The sequence below is a fragment of the Stenella coeruleoalba genome, assembly GCF_951394435.1.
Source record: "Stenella coeruleoalba genome assembly, chromosome: 3".
NCBI classification, from domain to species: domain Eukaryota; kingdom Metazoa; phylum Chordata; class Mammalia; order Artiodactyla; family Delphinidae; genus Stenella; species Stenella coeruleoalba.
The window spans coordinates 61,541,954-61,566,922 of record NC_137148.1 but is presented as its reverse complement, the minus strand read 5'-3'; the positions used below and the strand labels follow the sequence as shown (position 1 = coordinate 61,566,922).

General features: G+C 36.1%; 1 protein-coding gene across 5 annotated transcripts in view; it reads left to right on the top strand.

The window, feature by feature from the left end:
- The window catches only part of AP3B1 (adaptor related protein complex 3 subunit beta 1), a 274,658-nt gene that overhangs the window by 85,948 nt on the left and 163,741 nt on the right, over positions 1 to 24,969 (top strand). The window lies entirely within an intron of this gene.

Sequence of the window (24,969 nt, the reverse complement as noted above, 5' to 3'; positions counted from 1 at the left end):
CTCCCGTTGCGGAGCACAGGCTTCGGACGCGCAGGCTCAGTGGCCATGGCTCACGGGCCCAGCTGCTCCGCGGCATGTGGGATCTTCCCGGACCGGGGCACGAACCCGTGTACCCTGCATTGGCAGGCGGACTCTCAACCACTGCACCACCAGGGAAGCCCTATTGTTGAACTTTTAAACTACTTTTTTGTAGCTTTAAATTTCTAAAATATGTTTGTTTTACTTTTTTTTCACTTAAGCTGGTAGAATTTTAGTAAAATTATTAAGTATATCTTACAGTGAAGTTATTTGTTTTCTTTGTGCAGATTAAATTAAAAGCATACCTTATTCTTTTCATTATATTAACAATTTAGAAGGCTTTATTACACAGTTTGCAATAGAGATCTCTCAATGTATGTATAAGATTTAAGTGTAAGCTTTAAGTTGTTTAAAGAAATCATTAAATATTACAAGTATAGCACTCTCATTCATTCTAGTCTTGAGATATTTCTTTTTTGTCTTTTTAAAAAGCAGTATTATAGATTTTAAAAGCAGTATAGAAAGTAAAAGACCAGATATCTCCCAATTATGTCATAGTGTTTTTTTATACAAAGTTATGAATAGGCTTTGATTGAGTGTTCAGTACTAATTGCTTTTGTTAATTAGAAATAATATTAAAGTGAGAGAAAAATGTATATAAAATGGAAAAATGTTCATAATTCTTGCTTTAGGTGACATGTCAAGTTTTCTGATATTTAAGGAGTTTAAATGTTTAAAATATTCATCAGTGTTTTCTGCATTTACTAAGTATTGTTAGTATTAAAAAGTATTTAAATTTTTAAAAATATATCTTTATCCAGAAGGCTATCTGTAATATTGACTCTATCTTAATTTTAGTATTTAAAAAGTGATTGGGTTATTCTACTTAAAATTCAAAGTATGTTTTAAAGTATTTGTATGTAAAAGTCTAATGCCACACAGGGCTCTTAGATTGATGAAATTTTATCATTGAACGAAGTAAACTTTTGATGGCACTTTTGCTGGATTAAGCAGCATGTCCATGCTGCAAGTGTCTTGCCCCTTTTGTGTCAGTGGTAACTTTGGAGAGAGATTTTTGTTGCTAATAGCTATCTGTTTGATTTCAGCCAGTTCCTTTCCAGAATGCTATTCAGATATATTTTTTTCTTATTGTGTAAGATTATAGGTAATTTTATGTTATCTAGCCACTGTCTCTATTTAAAATTTTAAATTTTACTTTCCTGTCATCATCAAAAATCATTTTCAGTAGCTGTATGCAAGTGATCCCTGCTTTATCATTATATAGAAACTAGAGTTTAAAAAATGTATTTTCCTTACCTTATCTTCTAAAAGTAGACTTTAAAATCTCTGTTTTTGTACTTTGTGTTTCTGTTCCTTGAATTTTGTTTCATCTTATTTTAGATAAAATTAGTTTTTAAACCTATGCACAAAGCAGGAGAGTTAAATTCTACACTACCATATATATTTATTCTTTCGACAGATAGTTTTTAAAATTGGTACTATAATGCATTCTTTGTGTTTTCACATGTAACTCTGTGAACGGTAATTTTTACAAACACGAGATGAAGTTTGATCATTGTCCTGGGTACACTGGAATTGTGCTAAATCATTTCTTATCTTTGCCATTTATTTGCAATCTGACTTTGGCGTTATTCTAAATTATGTGGTTAGTAGACTAATTTTGTGGCTTCCAAGTGCGCAGCTCTGTCCTCAGGAAGCTAGCACTGCTGCAGCAGCAACCACGGGGGGGCAGTGGCGCTCTTGAGTGTGCAACTCTGGCTCTTGCCACCATTCCAACAGAGCATCTTCACCTTTGCTTGCCTTTCATAGGCAGCTTTGCATATGATTTCCCTTTGAGAAAGACTCCTTGGCTTAAGGAAGGAAAAGAAAGAAAACCACTTCAATAGAACATTTATAAGGGTGTAGCTAACTATAATCATATGTATTTTTTTTTTTAGTTATAGAAGCAATTCAAGCACATGGTGAAATAAAAAATAAGTCTTCCTTCTCATAACTCTTGGTTGACCCCTTAGAGACAATTACTGGCAACCACTGAATTTCACTTGTTTTGGTGGTTATAAATTTTACTTTGAATAATACATTTCACTTTATTTATTGATTTAAAATATCAGACTCCAATAAAGCTATTTAAAAAAATGATATTAGTTGACTCCAAAATAATCAGGATAACAGGCTTGTGTCTCCTTGTGTACATATGTGTTCTGTTAAGTACCATCGGGAAAGATTTGAAAGTGTCATCCTTCATTGTAGTGTTAGCAGTAAGGGACTGTCAAAGATGTAAGACTTTTCGTACAAATATATTTTATAAAATGAAAGTTCAAGTGGATTATCATAATTTAGACTGTGTCCATGCTTACTCTTTCAGTCAACCCATCTCAGTGACTAGCTGTTAATTCTGTTTAACAGAAACTTTTGAATGAGCAGTCCAGCCACTTATACCCTTGGGGACTTTTTGGCCTAGACTTCAAGTTGCATCCAACTTTTTAGGTCTAGCCAGGGTGATTTTAACTTTATGATTCAGTTTGCCAATTTCTAAAGCAAAGTTTGACCATACCTGGAAGAAACTGAGAAGTATTCAGCATTTATATCTGCTTTCATTCTTCACTTCTCATGTTGTAAAAAGCATACGATGGAGTAAAGAACTGTTAAAGTATTATAGAATAGAAAGAAATTGGAACAGTACTCCACCAGAGTTAGTGCTGAGTTGTTAATATCCTTTTATGTCTCTTAATCATCAACACTTGAATGTGTTTTTTTCACAGAATTAGCAGAAGGATGTTCATTCTAGCGTCCCATCACTTTACGTAAGGCAGAAGTCACTTGCATAAATGCTATGTAAACACCATTTTATGATGTTTAAAGAGCCATCTACCTTGAAGTGAAAGGATTTACGAGTGAGAAAACTCACTAAAATAATTCATTGACTTAAAAGTTACCTAAAATAATAAATACCAAATTCATTAAAATCAAGAGGTTTCTCTTTTTAAGTACTAAGAAAATGTGAAGAGTAATACTGTGATACTTAATATTTAGCAAATTATTATTTTGGTGTATTTTCTTATGTTCTATTTTATTTGAGATAGGGCAGTGGGAATTATTATACCCATTTTATAGGTGACAAAACTGAGATGTATAGATTTTAATTACTCACCTAAGATAATATTGCTTATAAAAGGTGGAGCCAGAAATATAAACAGAATAATCTAATCCCTAGGTCAACATTCTTTCCTTTATATCTGTTCACTCGTGACTTTTAAATTAAAATATATTTTTGCTCACTTTAATAAGTTTCTGAGTGTTTGCTTATCATGTTCTAGTCAAAGCTAATTTTGAAGCCCCCTCCCCAATCCTTAGTGCTCAGACATTGCAATTAGCTAACAACCATAATTACATTTGCTTTTCAAAGAGAAAAATTATGTTTCTCATTGAATTCTTTAAAACATTTGTTTGTGTTCATACGCTTGAAGCGTAGCAAAATTGTTTTTTTGAGGAATTGAAAATTAGTAGAAGTACTTTTTGAGATGAGCTGATGTACATGCTTTTGTCAGTAAGTCCTCAAATGAACACATCATATACAAACAAGCTTCTTCAGGGGCAGAAGCGATTTTTAATTTAGTTTATTTGCATCATTATAGATCAGTACTTAGCCTGTTTATATGTAAATGTATGATTTGAGGAACAATTAAGTGTTGACAAAGTAGATTGCAGTCATATCAATTGCAGTGCATTTTCCATAATTTTTCTAACTGACATCTTTGATGATAAATAGTGGATGCCAAGTCAAAGCCGATTATACAGTGCACTAGGAATTCATGGGGCTGTCAGGGAGAAGACCGATTGACTTTGAATTTACATATTAATGAGAAGATTTGTTAAGAGGGTGCTTGACTATAGAAAATAACAGCGTTGTTTATAGGGCACGACATTTTATAAATACAGCTGATGCAGGAAAATGGAAATTAAACCTTTTAGGTTAATAAATTCAAGAGACTGCTAAAATGCATATTTGCATTTTTATTTTCTTAAATTTACCTTACTCTTTGCAGTCCAAGTGGCTTTTTTTTAATTCTAGGTCAACTTTGTATAATTTTCAAGGATATAAAATTACTTAAATGTTTTCTTTGTATCATTCAAGCCTATTGTAGGAGAATTCTTGAAGCCTAAATGCAAGTCTCTGAGTCTAAAGTGCTTTTGTAGAAGTAATAGATTTTTAAAAATAAATGTTATTAAAAAAAACAAGTAAATTTTAAGTGATTAAAAAAAAAATTAGTGGCATTACTTATAAACTGAAGTGAAACTGGGCCTGACAGGAATGTCTTTCATTTTATGAATTAAAGTTGAGCTTTCTCTAGGATGTGATGGTTTTGGAAGAATTATCAAAATATTTTACTTCACTAATTTAGAACTTAAAATTATGTATGTTCACAGTTACTTTTTAACATATGAATCTAGGTAATAACATTCTGGTGGGAATATGTATGCCGTTTTGAAATTGAAAATGATGATTTTACTTTTCTTCCTCTCATTATATCTGTATTTCAATTATAAAACCTTATATAGGTGTAAGAAAGTTCCAAGTTTACAATTTTGTTTCAAGTATTTTTAAGATACGTTTCTTAAGTTTTCCAAGGGTAGCTATAAAATAAGAACCCATCAGAACACAAAATTCATGGACATACTTCTTGATTAGCAATTTTCTGCAAGTACAAAAATATTTTGGGAATAGACTCGAAACTCCACATCCAGGCCCTGTTTTAGAGGACCCAAGTGTTAGAGATTATTTTTTATTTTTTCTTTACAGGTTAACTTTCTTTGTAAAATAAATTTTGTATTTTGTCTTACTAATGGGCTGTTTTTGAATCTTACTTGCTATTCTGTGGAATTTTTAAAAAACAAAATAGTGAAGAGTTGTGGTAGAATTCGTGCTTTACAATGCAAATAAAAAAGTTTTTAGCTCACTCTTTCAGGCAACTATTGACAAAGGAAGGGTTCAGTGTGCAGTTTAATGGGAAAATATGGACCATGTGCTGATATTGAAATGAGGTCTCTGCTCCCTGAATTGGTTATGGAGCATTTATCTTAAAGATTGCTTATTCTTTTTGTTGTTTATAATTTATTTTTGATTGGGTTTTTTAAACTTACATAGTTTCTTTTCTAAAGAAACATTTAAAATTTTATTCAAGTAACATGTATGTGGTTAAAAAAAAGAAGTTAAATAATACAAGGCTTATAAGAAACAGTATTTTCCTATCCCACCTTTCCCATGCCTGAATTAGCTCCTTCAAATTCTTTTAGGCTTTTGTGTATGTGTATGCATTTAACTTTCTCCATTTCTGAGTAATATACATATATTGCTGTTTCTTGATTTATCAATTTTAGACATGACTTCCAATTATAGAAATGGAGGATTTAGCATTCTTCTATTGTATTACCATATGCTTCCATTTTCCCTGTTCTATCTTTGCAATTTAATTGTATTACAATTTTTCAACCATTGTTTATTGTTCATTTAATTATGACTATGAATGTTATTTATACTGTATAGTAACATTTTCATCTCCTTTTTTGTGGAACTTTAAGTTCTTCCTGGAATCAAAAATTGCCTCATTTTTAATTTGCCTAGTTTATCATGTCACTATTACAAAAGCACTCCAAATTCTCCATCAGAAAATTAAATCCTCTCCAAATATTATTTTATAGGCAGTTGTTGAGATACTACTAGTTGCCTACCTAATATCAGTTCTCCAACTCCACTTACTAAATAACAGAATCCTGGTTTTTGTTCAGAGTGGTGATAAGTCTAGTTAAAAATAACCAACTTCTTCAAACACCCTTGGAGTCGGAAATGGCTATATGACCCAGTTGTAGAAATTGAGATAGTTGTAGAAATATTCTGGCAGAGATTCTAGGACAGCTATTATTTTTCTGACAGGCTTACTTGACATATATATTTTACCCTTTACCTTTTTTCATTGTTTCTTCTTGGAATGTATGTGTGATGATTAGAGGTACAGCAGCCATTTTGCAGGCATGAGGATGAAGCCACACTCTGAAAGTAGATGGTACTGAGAAAAAAAAAATGTTCTCCTTATGGATAACTTGATATTTCTGTTATATATAGCTGAACACAGTCCTAGTTAGTACTGTTGTCATATATCCAGTATTCCAATAACTTCATACTCTTCCAGGAGACATTCTCCTGGAGGCTTTACCCTCCTTTTCTAACCTGATTGCTTGCTAGGCTTGCTACACAGCTGTTGTTCTGGAACATAATTTCTTCTCTTTTCTGTGTTAAATCCTCTATTTCTTAGGCCTTCATCTCCCTAGTGTCTTCTTTTTTGGTCTTCCTGGATGGAGAATATCTTGCAGTACCTTCTTAAGAATGGGTAGATTAGAGGTAAAATTTCGAGACTTTGCAGTGTCACTCTCACACTTGATATTTTGCCTGGACTCTTGGATCAGTATTCTCTTAGGTCTTATATGTTTGAAATGTCTTGCTACTTTTACACTTGACTTCTTGGTTGGATATAAATGTTGGGATACCTTTTGAGAGCTCTGTAGCCACAGATTTTTCTTTTTTGCAGGTAACTTGATTTTTTTGTTTGTAGCCTCAAAAATGTTTTTTTTTTTTCTTAAAATAGTTTGAAGATTAGCAAGGTTGCCTCTCAGTGTGGATCATTCTATATGCTCTGTATATTCACTTCTTCCTTTATTTTAGGGAATTGCCTTTTATGTTTGAATTTTTAAATTTGATATTAAAACTTATTTTCTTACTCCATTTGTCAATTATATGCTTCAGGAATACCAATCATTCTATTTTATAATCTTTGCCTACTGTATCTTTCACCTCTTTAAAAAATTGCTTTGATGTTTGTCTTTTTATTTGCATTCCTTTATCTCCAGTCTTTTTTTTCTGTCAGTAATTTGATTTTCAGTGATCTAATCTGTTATTTATAGTTTTTACTTAATTTGGTAATGATATGGCTTTCATCTTTAACTTTCTTTACTCAGGTTTAAATCTTATATTTCCTTTATTCTATGGTTCGAACATGTGGTTTTTTTGAGTTCATGTTCTTAGTAACTTGCTGGAGAATTTCTTTTGATATATGGAGGATTTTCTTCCAGAATGATTTCTTTATTTTTTGCATGTTTTTTTTCTTTCCCCCTTTTGTGCTATGAATGTATTGCACAGTTATTATGTACTTTTCATATTGCAACTACTTGGGAAGTGCTGGTATAGACATTTTATTTGCTCTGATATAGTGTGACTTCTTAATTCTGTCCCAGCACACCTAAAGGCAGTTTGTTTCTTCCTCTCAGTTTCAATCTGATTGTGGGTATTTTGTGCCTTTTTGCTTTAGTAGCCTTAGGGCATTTGGGGAAAGGAGTAATTTGTGGGATAGTAAATTCAGTCTTAGCAGAGATGGATCTCGTTTTTAGAATACTTGAGCACTTCTTCGGGAACTTTCTTTATTTTTTCTTTTACATTTAAAAAAACTATTTATTTGTAATTTATTTTTGGCTATGCTAAGTCTTAGTTACAGCATCCAGGATCTTCATTGCGGCATGTGGGCTTCTAAGTTGAGGCCTGCGGACTATTAGTTGCGGCTTGCATGTGGAATCTAGTTCCCCGACCAGAGATCGAACTGGGCCCCTTGCAATGGGAGTGCAGAGTCTTACCCACGGGACCACCAGGGAAGTCCCTGAGATAAACTTTTTAAAAAGCCAGGAAGATCTGAATGCAGCAGTGACAGCTGGCAGTAACTGATTTTTTTTTTAACTTTTTTTATTTTTACATCTTTATTGGAGTATAATTGCTTTACAATGGTGTGCTAGTTTCTGCTTTATAACAAAGTGAATCAGTTATACATATACATATGTTCCCATATCTCTTCCCTCTTGCGTCTCCCTCCCTCCCACCCTCCCTATCCCACCCCTCCAGGTGGTCACAAAGCACCGAGCTGATCTCCCTGTGCTATGCTGGCTGCGTCCCACTAGCTGTCTATTTTATGTTTGGTAGTGTATATATGTCCATGCCACTCTCTCGCTTTGTCACAGCTTGTCCTTCCCCCTCCACATATCCTCAAGTCCATTCTCTAGTAGGTCTGTGTCTTTATTCCTGTCTTACCCCTAGGTTCTTCATGACATTTTTTTTCTTAAATTCTATATATATGTGTTAGCATACGGTATTTGTCTTTCTCTTTCTGACTTACTTCACTCTGTATGACAGACTCTAGGTCTATCCACCTCATTACAAATAGCTCAATTTTGTTTCTTTTTTATGGCTGAGTAATATTCCATTGTATATATGTGCCACATCTTCTTTTTCCATTCATCCGATGATGGAAACTTAGGTTGTTTCCATCTCCTGACTATTGTAAATAGAGCTGCAATGAACATTTTGGTACATGACTCTTTTTGAATTATGGTTTTCTCAGGGTATATGCCCAGTAGTGGGATTGCTGGGTTATATGGTAGTTCTATTTGTAGTTTCTTAAGGAACCTCCATACTGTTCTCCATAGTGGCTGTACCAATTCACATTCCCACCAGCAGTGCAAGAGTGTTCCCTTTTCTCCACACCCTCTCCAGCATTTATTGTTTCTAGATTTTTTGATGATGGCCATTCTGACTGGTGTGAGATGATATCTCATTGTAGTTTTGATTTGCATCTCTCTAATGATTAATGATGTTGAGCATTCTTTCATGTGTTTGTTGGCAGTCTGTATATCTTCTTTGGAGAAATGTCTATTTAGGTCTTCTGCCCATTTTTGGATTGCGTTTGTTTTTTTGTTATTGAGCTGCATGAGCTGCTTGTAAATTTTGGAGATTAATCCTTTGTCAGTTGCTTCATTTGCAAGTATTTTCTCCCATTCTGAGGGTTGTCTTTTGGTCTTGTTTATGGTTTCCTTTGCTGTGCAAAAGCTTTGAAGTTTCATTAGGTCCCATTTGTTTATTTTTGTTTTAATTTCCATTTCTCTAGGAGGTGGATCAAAAAGGATCTTGCTGTGATTTCTGTCATAGAGTGTTCTGCCTATGTTTTCCTCTAAGAGTTTGATAGTGTCTGGCCTTACATTTAGGTCTTTAATCCATTTTGAGTTTATTTTTTGTGTATGCTGTTAGGGAGTGATCTAATCTCATACTTTTACATGTACCTGTCCAGTTTTCCCAGCACCACTTCTTGAAGAGGCTCTCCTTTCTCCACTGTACATTCCTGCCTCCTTTATCAAAGATAAGGTGACCATATCTGCGTGGGTTTATCTCTGGGCTTTCTATCCTGTTCCTTTGATCTATATTTCCGTTTTTGTGCCAGTACCATACTGTCTTGATTACTGTAGCTTTGTAGTATAGTCTGAAGTCTGGGAGCCTGATTCCTCCAGCTCCGTTTTTCGTTCTCAAGATTGCTTTGGCTATTTGGGATCTTTTGTATTTCCATACAAATTGTGAAATTTTTTGTTCTAGTTCTGTGAAAAATGCCAGTGGTAGTTTGATAGGGATTGCATTGGATCTGTAGATTGCTTTGGGTAGTAGAGTCATTTTCACAATGTTGATTCTTCCAATCTAAGAACATGGTATATATCTCCATCTATTTGTATCATCTTTAATTTCTTTCATCAGTGTCTTATAATTTTCTGCATACAGGTCTTTTGTCTCATTAGGTAGGTTTATTCCTAGATATTTTATTCTTTTTGTTGCAGTGGTAAATGGGAGTGTTTTCTTGATTTCGTGTTCAGTTTTTTCGTCATTAGTGTATAGGAATGCCAGAGATTTCTGTGCATTAATTTTGTATCCTGCTACTTTCCCAAATTCATTGATTAGCTCTAGTAGTTTTCTGGTTGCATCTTTAGGATTCTCTGTGTATAGTATCATGTCATCTGCAAACAGTGACAGCTTTACTTCTTCTTTTCCGATTTGGATTCCTTTTATTTCCTTTTCTTCTCTGATTGCTGTGGTTAAAACTTCCAAAACTATGTTGAATAAGAGAGGTGAGAGTGGGCAACCTTGTCTTGTTCCTGATCTTAGTGGAAATGCTTTCAGTTTTTCACCATTGAGGACAATGTTGTCTGTGGGTTTATGATATATGGCCTTTATTATGTTGAGGAAAGTTCCTTCTATGCCTACCTTCTGTAGGGTTTTTATCATAAATGGGTGTTGAAATATGTCGAAAGCTTTCTCTGCATCTATTGAGATGATCATATGGTTTTGCTCCTTCAGTTTGTTAATATGGTGTATCAAGTTGATTGATTTGCATATATTGAAGAATCCTTACATTCCTGGAATAAACCCCACTTGATCATGGTGTATGATCCTTTTAATGTGCTGTTGGATTCTGTTTGCTAGTGTTTTGTTGAGGATTTTTCCATCTATGTTCATCAGTGATATTGGCCTGTAGATTTCTTTCTTTGTGACATCCTTGTCTGGTTTTGGTATCAAGGTGATGGTGGCCTCATAGAATGAGTTTGGGAGTGTTCCTCCCTCTGCTGTATTTTGGAAGAGTTTGAGAAGGATAGGTGTTAGCTCTTCTCTAAATGTTTGATAGAATTCGCCTGTGAAGCCATCTGGTCCTTGGCTTTTGTTTGTTGGAAGATTTTTAATCACAGTTTCAATTTCAGTGCTTGTGATTGGTCTGTTCATAATTTCTATTTCTTCCTGATTCAGTCTTGGCAGTTTGTGCATTTCTAAGAATTTGTCCATTTCTTCCAGATTTTCCATTTTATTGGCATAGAGTTGCGTGTAGTAATCTCTCATGATCTTTTGTATTTCTGCAGTGTCAGCTGTTACTTCTCCTTTTTCATTTCTAATTCTATTGATTTGAGTCTTCTCCCTTTTTTTCTTGATGAGTCTGGCTAATGGTTTATCAATTTTGTTTATCTTCTCAAAGAACCAGCTTTTAGTTTTATTGATCTTTGCTATCATTTCCTTCATTTCTTTTTCCTTTATTTCTAATCTGATCTTTATGATTTCTTTCCTTCTGCTAACTTTGGGGGTTTTTTGTTCTTCTTTCTCTAATTGCTTTAGGTGCAAGGTTAGGTTGTTTATTCGAGATGTTTCCTGTTTCTTAAGTTAGGATTGTACTGCTGTAAACTTCCCTCTTAGAACTGCTTTCGCTGCATCCCATAGGTTTTGGGTCGTCATGTCTCCATTGTCATTTGTTTCTAGGTATTTTTTGATTTCCTGTTTGATTTCTTCAGTGATCACTTCGTTATTAAGTAATGTATTGTTTAGCCTCCATGTGTTTGTGTTTTTTACAGATCTTTTCCTGTAATTGATATCTAGTCTCATGGCGTTGTGGTCAGAAAAGATACTTGATACAATTTCAGTTTTCTTAAATTTACCAAGGCTTGATTTGTGACCCAAGATATGATCTATCCTGGAGAATGTTCCATGAGCACTTGAGAAAAATGTGTATTCTGTTGTTTTTGGATGGAATGTACTATAAATATCAATTAAGTCTGTCTTGTTTAATGTGTCATTTAAAGCTTGTGTTTCCTTATTTATTTTCATTTTGGATGATCTGTCCATTGGTGAAAGTAGGGTGTTAAAGTCCCCTACTATGAATGTGTTACTGTCGATTTCCCCTTTTATGGCTGTTAGCATTTGCCTTATGTATTGAGGTGCTCCTATGTTGGGTGCATAAATATTTACAATTCTTATATCTTCTTCTTGGATTGATCCCTTGATCATTATGTAGTGTCCTTCTTTGTCTCTTCTAATAGTCTTTATGTTAAAGTCTATTTTGTCTGAAATGAGAATTGCTACTCCAACCTTCTTTTGGTTTCCATTTGCATGGAATATCTTTTTCCATCCCCTCACTTTCAGTCTGTATGTGTCTCTAGGTCTGAAGTGGGTCTCTTGTAGACAGCATATATATGGGTCTTGTTTTTGTATCCTTTCAACCAGTCTGTGTCTTTTGGTTGGAGCATTTAATCCATTTACATTTAAGGTAATTATCGATATGTATGTTCTATTTCCTATTTTCTTAATTTTTTTGGGTTCGTTATTGTAGGTCTTTTCCTTCTTTTGTGTTTCTTGCCTAGAGAAGATCCTTTAGCATTTGTTGTAAAGCTGGTTTGGTGGTGCTGAACTCTCTCAGCTTTTGCTTGTCTGTACAGGTTTTAATTTCCCCATAAAAGGGGAAATCGACAGTAACACATTCATAGTAGGGGACTTTAACACCCTACTTTCACCAATGGACAGATCATCCAAAATGAATGAGATCCTTGCTGGGTAGAGTAATCTTGGTTGCAGGTTTTTCTCCTTCATCACTTTAAATATGTCCTGCCAGTCCCTTCTGGCTTGCAGAGTTTCTGCTGAAAGATCAGCTGTTAACTTTATGGGGATTCCCTTGTGTGTTATTTGTTGTTTTTCCCTTGCTGCTTTTAATATGTTTTCTTTGTATTTAATTTTTGACAGTTTGATTAATATGTGTCTTGGCATATTTCTCCTTGGATTTATCCTGTATGGGACTCTCTGTGCTTCCTGAACTTGATTAACTATTTCCTTTCCCATATTAGGGAAGTTTTCAGCTATAATCTGTTCAAATATTTTCTCAGTCCCTTTCTTTTTCTCTTTTCTTCTGGGACCCCTATAATTCTAATGTTGTTGTGTTTAATGTTGTCCCAGCGGTCCCTGCGACTGTCCTCAGTTCTTTTCATTCTTTTTTCTTTATTCTGCTCTGCAGTGGTTATTTCCACTATTTTATCTTCCAGGTCACTTATCCGTTCTTCTGCCTCAGTTATTCTGCTATTGATCCCATCTGGAGTATTTTTAATTTCATTTATTGTGTTGTTCATCATTGCTTGTTTCATTCTTAACTCTTCTAGGTCTTGTTAAATGTTTCTTGCATTTTCTCTATTCTATTTCCAAGATTTTGGATCATCTTTACTATCATTATTCTGAATTCTTTTTCAGGTAGACTGCGTATTTCCTCTTCATTTGTTAGGTCTGGTGGGTTTTTATCTTGCTCCTTCATCTGTTGTGTGTTTTTCTGTCTTCTCATTTTGTTTATCTTACTGTGCTTGGGGTCTCCTTTTTGCAGGCTGCAGGTTCGTAGTTCCTGTTGTTTTTGGTGTCTGTCCCCAGTGGCTATATTTGGTTCAGTGGGTTGTGTAGGCTTCCTGGTGGAGGGGACTAGTGCCTGAGTTCTGGTGGATGAGGCTGAATCTTGTCTTTCTGGTTGGCAGGTCCATGTCTGGTGGTGTGTCTTGTGGTGTCTGTGTACTTATTATGATTTTAGGCAGCCTCTCTGCTAATGGGTGGGGTTGTGTTCCTGTCTTGCTAGTTGTTTGGCATAGGGTGTCCAGCACTGTAGCTTGCTGCTCGTTGAGTGAAGCTGGGTGCTGGTGTTGAGATGGAGATCTCTGCGAGATTTTTGCCGTTCGATATTACGTGGAGCTGGGAGGTCTCTTGTGGACCAGTGTCCTGAACTTGGCTCTCCCACCTCAGAGGCACAGCACTGACTCCTGACTGCAGCACCAAGAGCCTTTCATCCCCACGGCTGAGAATAAAAGGGAGAAAAAGTAGAAAGAAAGAAAGACAAAGAGAGAGAGAGAGAGGGAAAGAAAGAAAGAAAGAAGGAGGGAGGGATGGAGGGAGGGAGGAAGGAAGAGGAAAGAGGATAAAGTAAAATAAAGAAAGATAAAATAAAATAAAGTTATTAGAATAAAAATAATTATTAAGAAAAAAATTAAAAACAAAGAAAAAAACGGACGGATAGAACCCTAGGACAAATGGTGAAAGCAAAGCTATAGAGACAAAATCTCCCACAAAAACATACACATACACACTCACAAAAAGGGGAAAAGGGGAAAAAATAATAAATCCTGCTCTCAAAGTCCACCTCCTTAATTTGGGATGATTCGTTGTCTATTCATGTATTCAACAGATGCAAGGTACAAGTTGTTTTTGGAGCTTTAATCCGCTGCTTCTGAGGCTGCTGGGAGAGATTTCCCTTTGTCTTCTATGTTCGCCGAGTTCCCGGGGATCAGCTTGGGATTTGGCCTTGCCTCTGCGTGTAGGTTGCTGGAGGGCGTCTGTTCTTCGCTCAGACAGGACGGGGTTAAAGGAGCAGCTGCTTCGGGAACTCTGGCTCACTCAGGCCGAGGGGAGGGAGGGGTGCGGATGCGGGGTGAGCCTGTAGCGACAGAGGCCGGCAGGACATTGCACCAGCCCGAGGCGCGCCGTGTGTTCTCCCGAGGAGGTTGTCCCTGGATCACGGGACCCTGGCAGTGGCGGGCTAAACAGGCTCCCGGAAGGGAGGTGCAGATAGTGACCTGTGCTTGCACACAGGCTTTTTGGTGGCGGCAGCAGCAGCCTTAGCGTCTCATGCCCGTCTCTGGGGTCCGCGCTGTTAGCCGTGGCTCGCGCCCGTCTCTGCAGCTCCTTTAAGCAAAGCTCTTAATCCCCTCTCCACACGCACCAGGAAACAAAGAGGGAAGAAAAAGTCTTTTGCCTCTTAGGCAGGTCCAGACTTTTCCCCGGACTCCCTCCCGGCTAGCCGTGGTGCACTAACCCCCTGCAGGCTGTGTTCACGCCGCCAACCCCAGTCCTCTCCCTGCGCTCCCACCAAAGCCCGAGCCTCAGCTCGCAGCCCCGCCCGCCCCGCCGGGTGAGCAGACAAGCCTCTCGGGCTGGTCAGTGCTGGCCGGCACCGATCCTCTGTGCGGGAATCTCTCCGCTTTAACCTCCGCACCCCTGTGGCTGCGCTCTCCTCCGTGGCTACGAAGCTTCCCCGCTCCGTCATGCGCAGTCTCCGCCCACGAAGGGGCTCCTAGTGTGTGGAAACCCTTCCTCCTTCACAGCTCCCTCCCACTGGTGCAGGTCCCGTCCTTATTCTTTTGTCTCTGTTGTTTCTATTTTCTTTTGCCCTACCCAGGTACTTAGGGAGTTTCTTGCCTTTTGGGGGGTCTGAGGTCTTTTGACAGCGTTCAGTAGGTTTTCTGTAGGAGTTGTTCCACGTGTAGATGTATTTCTGGTGTATCTGTGGGGAGGAAGGTGATCTCCGCGTCTTACTCTTCCGCCATCTTCCCCTTAAGTCTCGGGAACTTTCTTATGTCCTATAGTGACATTGATGCCACCTACTATGTTCCTGTGGAGAAATTTTCTTGACCTTTAAATTGTTCTTATTTATTCATTGTTTAACCGAGGAATTCTCCTGTCCAATATGGTCATTGCTGGCCACATGTGTCTATTTAAACTTAAATTAAGTGAAATTGTAAATCAGTTCCTCAGTTGCACTGGCCCCACATTAAGGGTTCAGTAGTCATGCGAGGCTAGTGCCTACTGTATTGGATAGTGTGATATAAAATGTTTCCGATATCACAGAATTTTCTTTTGGGCAGTGTTGCCCCAGAGTCATCAGTTTTTTCAGAGAGAGACAGGCTTGTTGTTTACTCTCCCACCTGCTTCTCCTCACCACCTGTTTCCACTGCCAACCTCCCTCACCACCCCACCACCCCAAGTAGGATGAAAGGTAAGAGTAACCCCTCAGTTTTCTTCTGTCTAGCAGGCAAGAGTTAATCATGAACAGTCTCAAGAAGTGAGGAATATGTTTTTCTAGAGTCTTTTCTTTTTAAAAAAAACTTCCAAAAAAGTCTATGCCATTAGATTGTGACCCTCTTCTTGTTTCTTTCTCCACTGACTTATTTTTGCTAGTTTTAATTTTTTATTTTCCGCATGTTATTTATATTGGGGAAAGAAATTCTGTTTTCTGTCTTTCTCTCACCATATTTACCTAGTAGCCCCAAAATGTTCACAGTATTAAAAGTATTTTATGAATTTTAACGGGTACTAAATGAATTTTAGGAGGAGAAAGTTAGAGCTTAAGATGTTAAGAAATGTGATGAATTCTGCTGCCCTCCTCTGATGTCTGTCCTTTTTCCACTGTGCTTTTCTCCTTGACATTCTGTTATAGATATTTATATCATTGTGTTTTCTTGACCGTATAGTCCATTTATTTCCTTATATTTTTCTCTGTGTTAGTCTTATTACTGTAGCATAAAGGAGTAGATATGATTAATATTGAATTTATCTCTGACAAGTCAGTTATTTAATTTTTAAATTTGTGATTTTACTGCTTAGTAGTTATCTATATTCATCTCAGAAAAGATTATGATTTTATGTAATCTAATGTGGTAATTTAAAACAGTCAATTTTATTCTATTATTCATTTAGCTGTATATATACAAGACTTTAAGTTTCTGATACATATCTTAAAATTACTGCAGTCCTACTGGAAGCTGCTAGCCTTTGATAGACTCCAGAGTTCCAAAATGGTTACGTCAGACAGATTCTGCTAGTGCATTGTTGTCTAGGTGGTATAGAGAATGTGGCAGACACTGTTGATTGTCTCCAGCAGACAACCCCTATGCAAAAAGTTCTTCCTTGCAGACAGATGTTCTACAGGGATTGAGCACCCAGGTGTCTTTGCAGAAACCATGTTGCTTCCCAGCCCAAACTAGACTAATGTTAATTACATTCCCCTTGTAGGTGGTAGGTTTAGGAATGGGCATATAACACAATTCTGGCTAACGTGAAGTAATGGGAAATAGGACGAAAGTGGGGTATAGAGGAGTGTATGAGAAAGGTTTACTTTCACATAAAAAGCATGAAGACATCTGACCTGCGGCTGAGATGTACTTCATGGACTTACAGTTTCCGCTTCCATTGATGGAATACCTTGATCAGATTAACTCCCTGGGAAATTATTTTGAAAAATAGCAGCTAAAGGTGTACTATAGGATGATCAAAATTAGGCAAAACTAGAGAGGACTCTACACATGAAGGACTGAAATTTCAAGGTGTGAGTTTGCAGGTTTTTGCCTGGGGGAATTCCCCTATCCCATATAAAAATGGAAAAAGTTACAGCCTCACTTACCTAGGTATTAGAGAACAGACTTCAAGGCTGGCAGAATACCTAAAACGTTTGGGGAGAAATTCCAGAAAGGTGTGGGAACCACAGGAGGGTGGAAATGCATGTAAGCACCATTCAGGTCATTGGCTGACCAACTCTCCATGTGTGGAGAAGGCTCCAGTGTGTCTAGCAAAAAAAAGCAACTGGAAACTAAATGGAGATTTCACTTGCTGGTCGTATTAGGATACACAGAGTTTGGAGTTTGAAACCAGTAAGATGCCTGCTAAAACAAATATTAATACACTTCAGAGGAATGCAACACAAGGAAGAATTTATAGTGTATGGTTGATAATATTCAGAATACAATTTGAAAAAATCAGCAGACATGAGAAACAAAAAAATAACTAATGCTGAAGAGAAAAAGTAGGCAATAGAAAGATAATCAAGAAGAAGCAATTATCAGGCAAATAATGTAGCTATTATATATATATTATATATATATGGCAAAAATATTAAAAAGCAACATAGTTGTATTGATTGAATAAACGAATCTTAACAGGAAAGACACTATAAGAAAGAACGAAATGGAAATTCTAAGGCTGAAAAATACAATGATTAAATGAAAAATAAGCTAGATAGGCTTAATAGCCAGGAGGAGGCTGTGAAAGTGTTAAGAAACCTGAAGATAGATCAATAGAAATTATTCATTCTGAAAGAACAAAGAGAAAAGCAAGTGAAGAAAAGTGAAGAGTCTCAGAGCCATGTGGAACAATATGAAACAGAATAAAATACTTGTAATTGAAGTCCCAAAATGAGAGAAAAGGGTGAATGGAGTAGAAATAATACCTGAAGAAATAAAAGCTTAAAAAATTTCAAGTTTAGTTTAAGGGGGGAAAAAACCAAGTGTACAGATCCAGGAAACACATCAAATTCCCAGGCAAAATATTAAAATGTCACACCTAGGTACGTCATAGTCAAACTTCTGAAATCAAAGGGGAAAGAGAAAACCTTGAAAGCAGACAGAAACAATGCATTATATACAGAGAAACAATGATTATGACTAACTGCTGATAAGAAACAATGGAGTCTAGGAAACAATGGAATATCATCTTTAAATTGTTGAGAGAAATCTGTCAACAAAGAATTCTATATTGAACAAAACCATTCTTCAAAAATAAAGATGGAATGAAGAAGTTTTCAGATGAACTAAATTGAAAAATTGATATGTAGAACTGTATTACAAGAGATACTGCAAGAAGTTGTTTAGGTTGAAGAGAAATGATAATAGATGGTAATTTATAACTATAGAAAGGAATAAAGAATGATAGAAATGATATATATGTAGATAAATACTAAAAATTAAACTTTTTTCTCTTAGTTTCCTTAACATAATTCTGTAACACACACACAAAAGATGTTACATATATATACATCTATCTGTCTATCTGTCGCTATGTCTTCTCGGCAAAGATTGTACTTGCTTATGCTTAAACTCTGAATTTTCTGTACATCCATGGAGCTGTGACCTTGGCCTCCAGTGCCACAAGTCTTTGTTTGGACATAAAATGTTTTCATTTCTCTAGGAGTGGAATTACTGGGATGTATAGTAAATATATGTCCTTCCTTTTTACACCTCCAGTTCCTACTCTCCAGATGCAACTAGTTCTAACTCTTTTAGCTTTATCTTTTAGTAGTTATCCTCATATTATTTTTAAAACAACTTGTTTATACATGTTTTTCTAGTGACTCAAAGGGCATTATTTAATTTAGATATATAAATATTTGGGGATTAATGAAGAAGAAACAGTCCCTTTACAAAATTTTATGTTTTATATGAAAAGTTTTTCATAACCTAGATTATTTGCTTTTTAAAAATTTTTAACTGTTGTTTCTTGGAGCCCTAGTTTCCTACCCCCACTTTATCTAAAGTACAGATTTTTGCTTTTGTTTTTTCTATTTAACTATTAGAGTTCACCCTAAGATTAAAACAAACTACTGCTTTATCCCCTCCCCCATGAATGTCCACCAGTATTTTAAAACCTCTGCTCTAACCCTCTAACCTCTTTTTTTAATGTCCTAAAGGATAATTAAATTTATCGATTTCAAGTCAATAGACACTTACCTTCTTTAATACATTCTCTTTATTTCAGGGGTTTAGGTAAGGAGGGAGTGAATACTTGAGGAATTATGATTAGTTCTACCTAGGTTGGGCTTAATTTTATTTTGTAGTTTATGACTGAGTGAGAACCACTCTAAAATGCATTCTGCTTAACAAAAAACAGTTCTTATTTATCCCTGTAATTAGATTGAGATTAGTTTTCAAATGACTGGAACCCTTCTTTCTCATGTCTTAGAACTCTTAGACCTAAGATCAACTTGTGTAATGGGTATATTTTACTTTAGAGAAACATGAAAAAATGCCTTATGTAGATTCTTCAGATTTCTCAGTAACAAAATTTGGAAACCACTGCATTCGGAAAGCTTATTTCCTGTATACTGGTGCTGAACATATAGTCATAAGAAATGAGAAGTGTTGTGGGCTATTGAGCACTCTGAATTTTCATAGTGGCTCAACTCAAAGTTACTGGGCACAGGTGTTTCCATAATTGTGATGTATTGGGGGAAATTCAGTGTTCAATGATCCTCAAACCCATACTTCCACCTGTGTGGTATAGTGGTCACTGGGCTGTAGTATAAAACATGTAAAGTGAAGAGCACAGCAGTTACCTCATGGAAGGAAAAAATGTCTCAAACCAGTATTCATATAATGTGTTGTTTTACATAGGCCTAATCAGGGGGGAAAGAGACTTTTTTTTGAGAAAAATATTAAATTAAAAAATTTATTAAACATGACTTTTTTAAAAAAAGTAAACATGTGCTATCCATCCTGAATAATTTAATTGTTTATGATATTGCCAATCACCTACCCACTCTGGTCTTGTCAGGGAAATCTAACCCAATGTCAGAGAGATGGACCACCAATACACTGCTATGGTATCTATGGACTGAATGTCTATGTCCTCCGAAATCCACATGTTGAAGTCCTAACTCCCAATGTGATGGTATTTGGAGGTAGGGACTTTGGGAAGTAATTCGGTTTCAGTGGATTGGTGAGTGTGGGGTTGTCGTCATGGGAATAGTGCCCTTATAAGATGACACACCAGAGAGCTTGCTTCCTTTCTCTGCCCATGTGAAGACATAGCGAGAAGGCAGCCAGCTACAAGCTAGGAAGTGGGTTCTCACCAGGAACTGAGTCTGCCAACACCTTGATCTTGGACTTGCCAGCCTTCAAAACTGTGAAAAATTGTAGCTTAAGCCACCCAGTCTATGGTATCTTGTTATAGTAGCCCAAGCTTGCTAATATGAGTGTCTTATGGCATGACAATGCCATGATGTGTTCCCTGTGTAGCTCTTAAGTAGTCTGTGTCCACAGAAGATAACAGACGTGGTATTGTCCTGGTACAAATCTTAAGTTGGTACTAGTGCGCTCCAGGCTGTCTTGGAATTCATAAGACAAATGGGTACACTCAGTGTCTTTTTCTCGACTACGACAAACACCACGGTAATAAAATAAAAGAGATGGCAGGATGAAGAATAAAGTTTATAAACTATGCCTTTCCAAAATATGATTTATGAAATAAAAGGTAATTTTTTTGGACTTCATAGAGCTTATATTTAATGTAACAACATTTCTCTTACTGAAAGTGAATGTTTTAAAGCAAGGTGAAAAGCTAATTTTATTCTAATGTTTTTATTTTAGCGTTTGGGGTGGTCAGTACACATGAGTGGAGGGAGACCTATTTTCATATGAAATAGCTCAGGTATATTAAACTCAGTGTTTCTTTTAAAAATTTGTTTTAATTTTTTTTTTTAGAGAAGTTTTAGGTTATGACAAAATAGGGTGGAAAATGCAGGGAGTTCCCATATACTCCCTGCCCCCACCCACCTCCTGACTATCAACATCCTTCACCACAGTAGTACATTTATTACAGTCAATGAACATATGTTAATACATCATTATTGCCTGAAGTCCATAGTTTACACTGAGGTTTGCTCTTGGTGGGGTTCATTCGGTCAGTTTTGACAAACGTATAATGACATGCCTCCACCATTGTGATATCTTACAAAATAGTTTCACTGCCCTAAAAATCCTCTATGTCCTGCCTATTCATTCCTCTTTCCCCTACAAATCCTGGCAATGACTAGTCTTTTTACTATCTCCATAGTTTTTTTTTTTTTTTTCAGTTCTTTGCCTTAGTCATATGCATTTAAGGATGCTCCATGTCTTTTCATGTCTCTATAGCTCATTTCTTTTTAGGGCCAAATAACATTCCATTGTCTAGATGTACCACAGTTTATTCATCCATTCACCTGCTGAAGGATATCTTGTTTGCCTCTATAAATTGGCAAATATGAATAAAGCTGCTATAAACCTTGTGCAGGTTTTTGTATGGACTCATTTTGGTATAAACCAAGGACTCTGATTGCTAGACTAGTTGATAAGAGTATATTTAATTTTGTAAGAAGTTGCCCAGTTGTCTTTCATAGTGGCTGTACTGTTTTGTGTCCCCACTGGCAATGAATGAGTGTTCCGTATGCTCCACATTCTTGCCGACATTTAGTGTTCTTAGTGTCCTGGAGTTTGGCCATTCTAATAGGTGTGTAGTTGTATCTTTTTAAAAAAAATATTTATTTATTTATTATTTTTTGGCTGCGTCAGGTCTTAGTTGTGGCATGTGGTCTCTTCCGTTGTGGTGCGTGAGTTCAGTAGTTGTGGCATGTGGGCTTAGTTTCCCTGCAGCATGTGGGATCTTAGTTCCCTGACCAGGGATTAACCCCACATCCCCTGCATTAGAAGGCAGATTCTTTACCACCGGACTACCAGGGAAGTCCCTGTATCTTGTTTTAATTTGCACTTCCCTAATTACATATGATGTTGAACATCTTTTCATAAGCTTATTTGCCATCTATATATCTTCTTTGATGAGTTGTGTGTTCAAGTCCTTGGCCCATTTTTTAATCGAGTTGTTTGCTTTCTCATTGTTGAGTTTTAAGGGCTCTTTTTATATTTTGGGTAACAGCCCTTTATCAGATGTATCTTCTCCAAATATTTCTCCAAGTCTGTGACTTGTCTTGTCTTTGTCTTGACATCTTTTGCAGAGCAGACATTTTTAATTTTAATGAAGTTCAGCCTATCACTTATTTCTTTCATGGGTCATGCCTTTGGTGTTGTATCTAAAAGTCATCCCATATCCAGGGTCATCTAGATTTTCTCCTATGTTATATTCTAGAATTTTATAGTTTTGTGTTCCTTATTTGTCTCTAATCCTTTTTGAGTGAATTTTTGTGAATGGTGTAGGTCTGTCTAGATTCATTTTTTTTGCATGTTGATGTTCAGCACCATTTGTAAAAAAGACGATCTCTTCTCCATTGTATTAACTTTGCTCCTTTGTCATAAATCAGTTAACTGTATATTTATGTGGGTCTATTTTGGGGTTCCCTGTTCTGTACCATTAATCTCTTTGTCTGTTCTTTCACCAGTACCACACTGTCTTGATTTTGATTACTGTAGCTTTATAGTAGATCTTGAAGTGAAACTCACTGTATAAATGTTAAACTATTGAAAAATTTAAGCATACACAAAGATAGGGCTAAGAGTCCAATGAATCCTCATGTACACATCACCTAGATACAACATTCATCAGCTCATGGCTGCTCTCAACTTTAACTCAACCCCCTTCCCACTTCAATACCAAATTTCATATGAAATTCAAGATATTATATAATTCCATCCATATCTATTCAGGATGTATTTCTAAAACACTGTCTTCACTTTAAAGAAACTGCAAAGCTGTCTCCATTTTCCGAATAAGAGGATTTAAAGCTTTTTTTTTGGTTCAGCTTGAATGTATACTCTTTTAGAAAGATGGAGAAAGTTGTTTTTTCTAGTATATAATTTCATTTTCTACACATACTGATATGTGTAGAAATAACAGAAAAATCTTCATTTATAAATATAACTTTTTTATACTCGCGAGTTTCATCACAAAGATTTTATGTATTTGTGTCCTTATTATTACCAGGGTTCCTTTTTGAGTCATTTAATACTTTTCCATAGGGAGCCATCTTTACTTCTGTATAGGTTGTTTGAGGTGCTCATCACCTTGGAATATAGATAGGATGCTGACATGGAAATTAAAGCCTCCAATACTCATTCACATGATATTAACATAACTATTATTCAGAATTTTTCTGTAAGGAAGACTTGACTTTTCTCTCCCATTTATTTATTTTTTAGTCATTTATTTACATAAGTATGGACTCCTAGATATTTATTTTATCCTTTGGGTTATGAACTAATACTGTCATTATTCTACTGCTAAAATTTTTCAGCTTTGGTCTTAGGGAGTTGTTTTCGTTTGTTTGTTTTTTAAGTACCTGATGATCTGGATTTATTTTAACTGCCTTAGTTTTAGAACCAGCCATTTTCCAAGGTGCAAAAGAGCAGGTTTTACAGGTTTATTAATGTTTTTTACATCAGTCAGATTAAATGCTGTTAAATGGTTCTCTTTGTAATAATCATATCAGTAATTTATTGGAGTAAAGGTGACATTACTTAAATGACCATGAGGCTTAGAAAAATTGCCAACATAAGCCACAATATAAAATATTTTAATTAATACCCATTAAAAACCCCCGTTATGATAATGCCTCATTTCTCTAGGCTCAATACAAACAATACATATAATAATTGATTTTTTTAAACCTTTTTGATGCAAACACTTCTAAAACAATTTTCTGTTTTCCAGCCCCTTGACAGAGAATGAAAGACATAACTTAATATTTTTTTCTTTCTACATTACACCATATATTATCTGAGTATCAGGAGATAAATGGTTAAAATTAAAGGCATAATATACTCTGCATAAGAACTTTATACTTAGAATAATACCTCAAGTCTTCATAACTGCTGTTTCAGCTATGTAGGGGAGACCTTTCGACTTAGTTCCAAATTCATAGATGTATTATGTAAATTGAAACTGCACTGTATCAATTTCTAGATAAGAAATATATTAGAAGGTACAGAATACATTAAAAAATTAAGCAGTTCCATTAAAAACAAAGTATTTCTAAAATATTGTTTTCAAATACACATGGTGCTGTATTAAAATTGGTTCATCTTCCTTTTTTAGGTATATGATGTACAATTAGTATACTAAGTTCAGCAAATGGAAATTTTTTTCTATAGATTTCAGCATCTTTGAAACCTATTTTATCTGTATTTATCCTTAAGCAGACTAAACATCCTTCTGATTATATCTTGTTTACCTTACTTGTTTGTTTTATTTATTTATTTATTCGGGGGTTGGGGGGCTCTGCTGGGTCTTTGTTGCTCTGTGCAGGCTTTCTCTAGTTGCGGCGAGCGGGGGGCTACTCTTTGTTGCAGTGCGCAGGCTGCTTATTGAGGTGGCTTCCCTTGTGTGGAACGTGGGCTCTAGGCGTGCGGGCTTCAGTAGTTGCCGCGCATGGGCTCAGTAGTTGTGGCTCACTGGCTCTAGAGCGCAGGCTCAGTAGTTGTGGCGCACAGGCTTAGTTACTCCGCGGCATGTGGGATCTTCCCGGGCCAGGGCTCGAACCCGTGTCCCCTGCATTGGCAGGCAGATCCTTAACCACTGCGCCACCAGGGAATTTCCTGTCTTTTTTTCTTACATGCATAATTTTAAGATTTTTATTGAAGTAGAAATAATGTATATGTGTCAGAAGCAAATGGTCTCATGAATTTTTGTAAACTGAAGACCCCAATGTAACAAGTACTCAGATTAAGAAACAGTAATTGTACTTCAGAAGACCCTCCTTTGACATCTTCCACTTAATATCCTTCTTTCCCTCCCAGATGGAAACAATATCCTGACCCTTAATGACTCTGCCTTTTCTTCCCTATTTTCCTTCCTCTTTCCTTACTTACTGTCTGAAAAATTGTTGAACTAGTTTGAAGCTTTGGATGATGGGTTTGGTTTGCTTGTGGGATATTACTAGGTAAGGGTATCAGCAATCTGAGTTCCTTTAATCACCTCAGTTA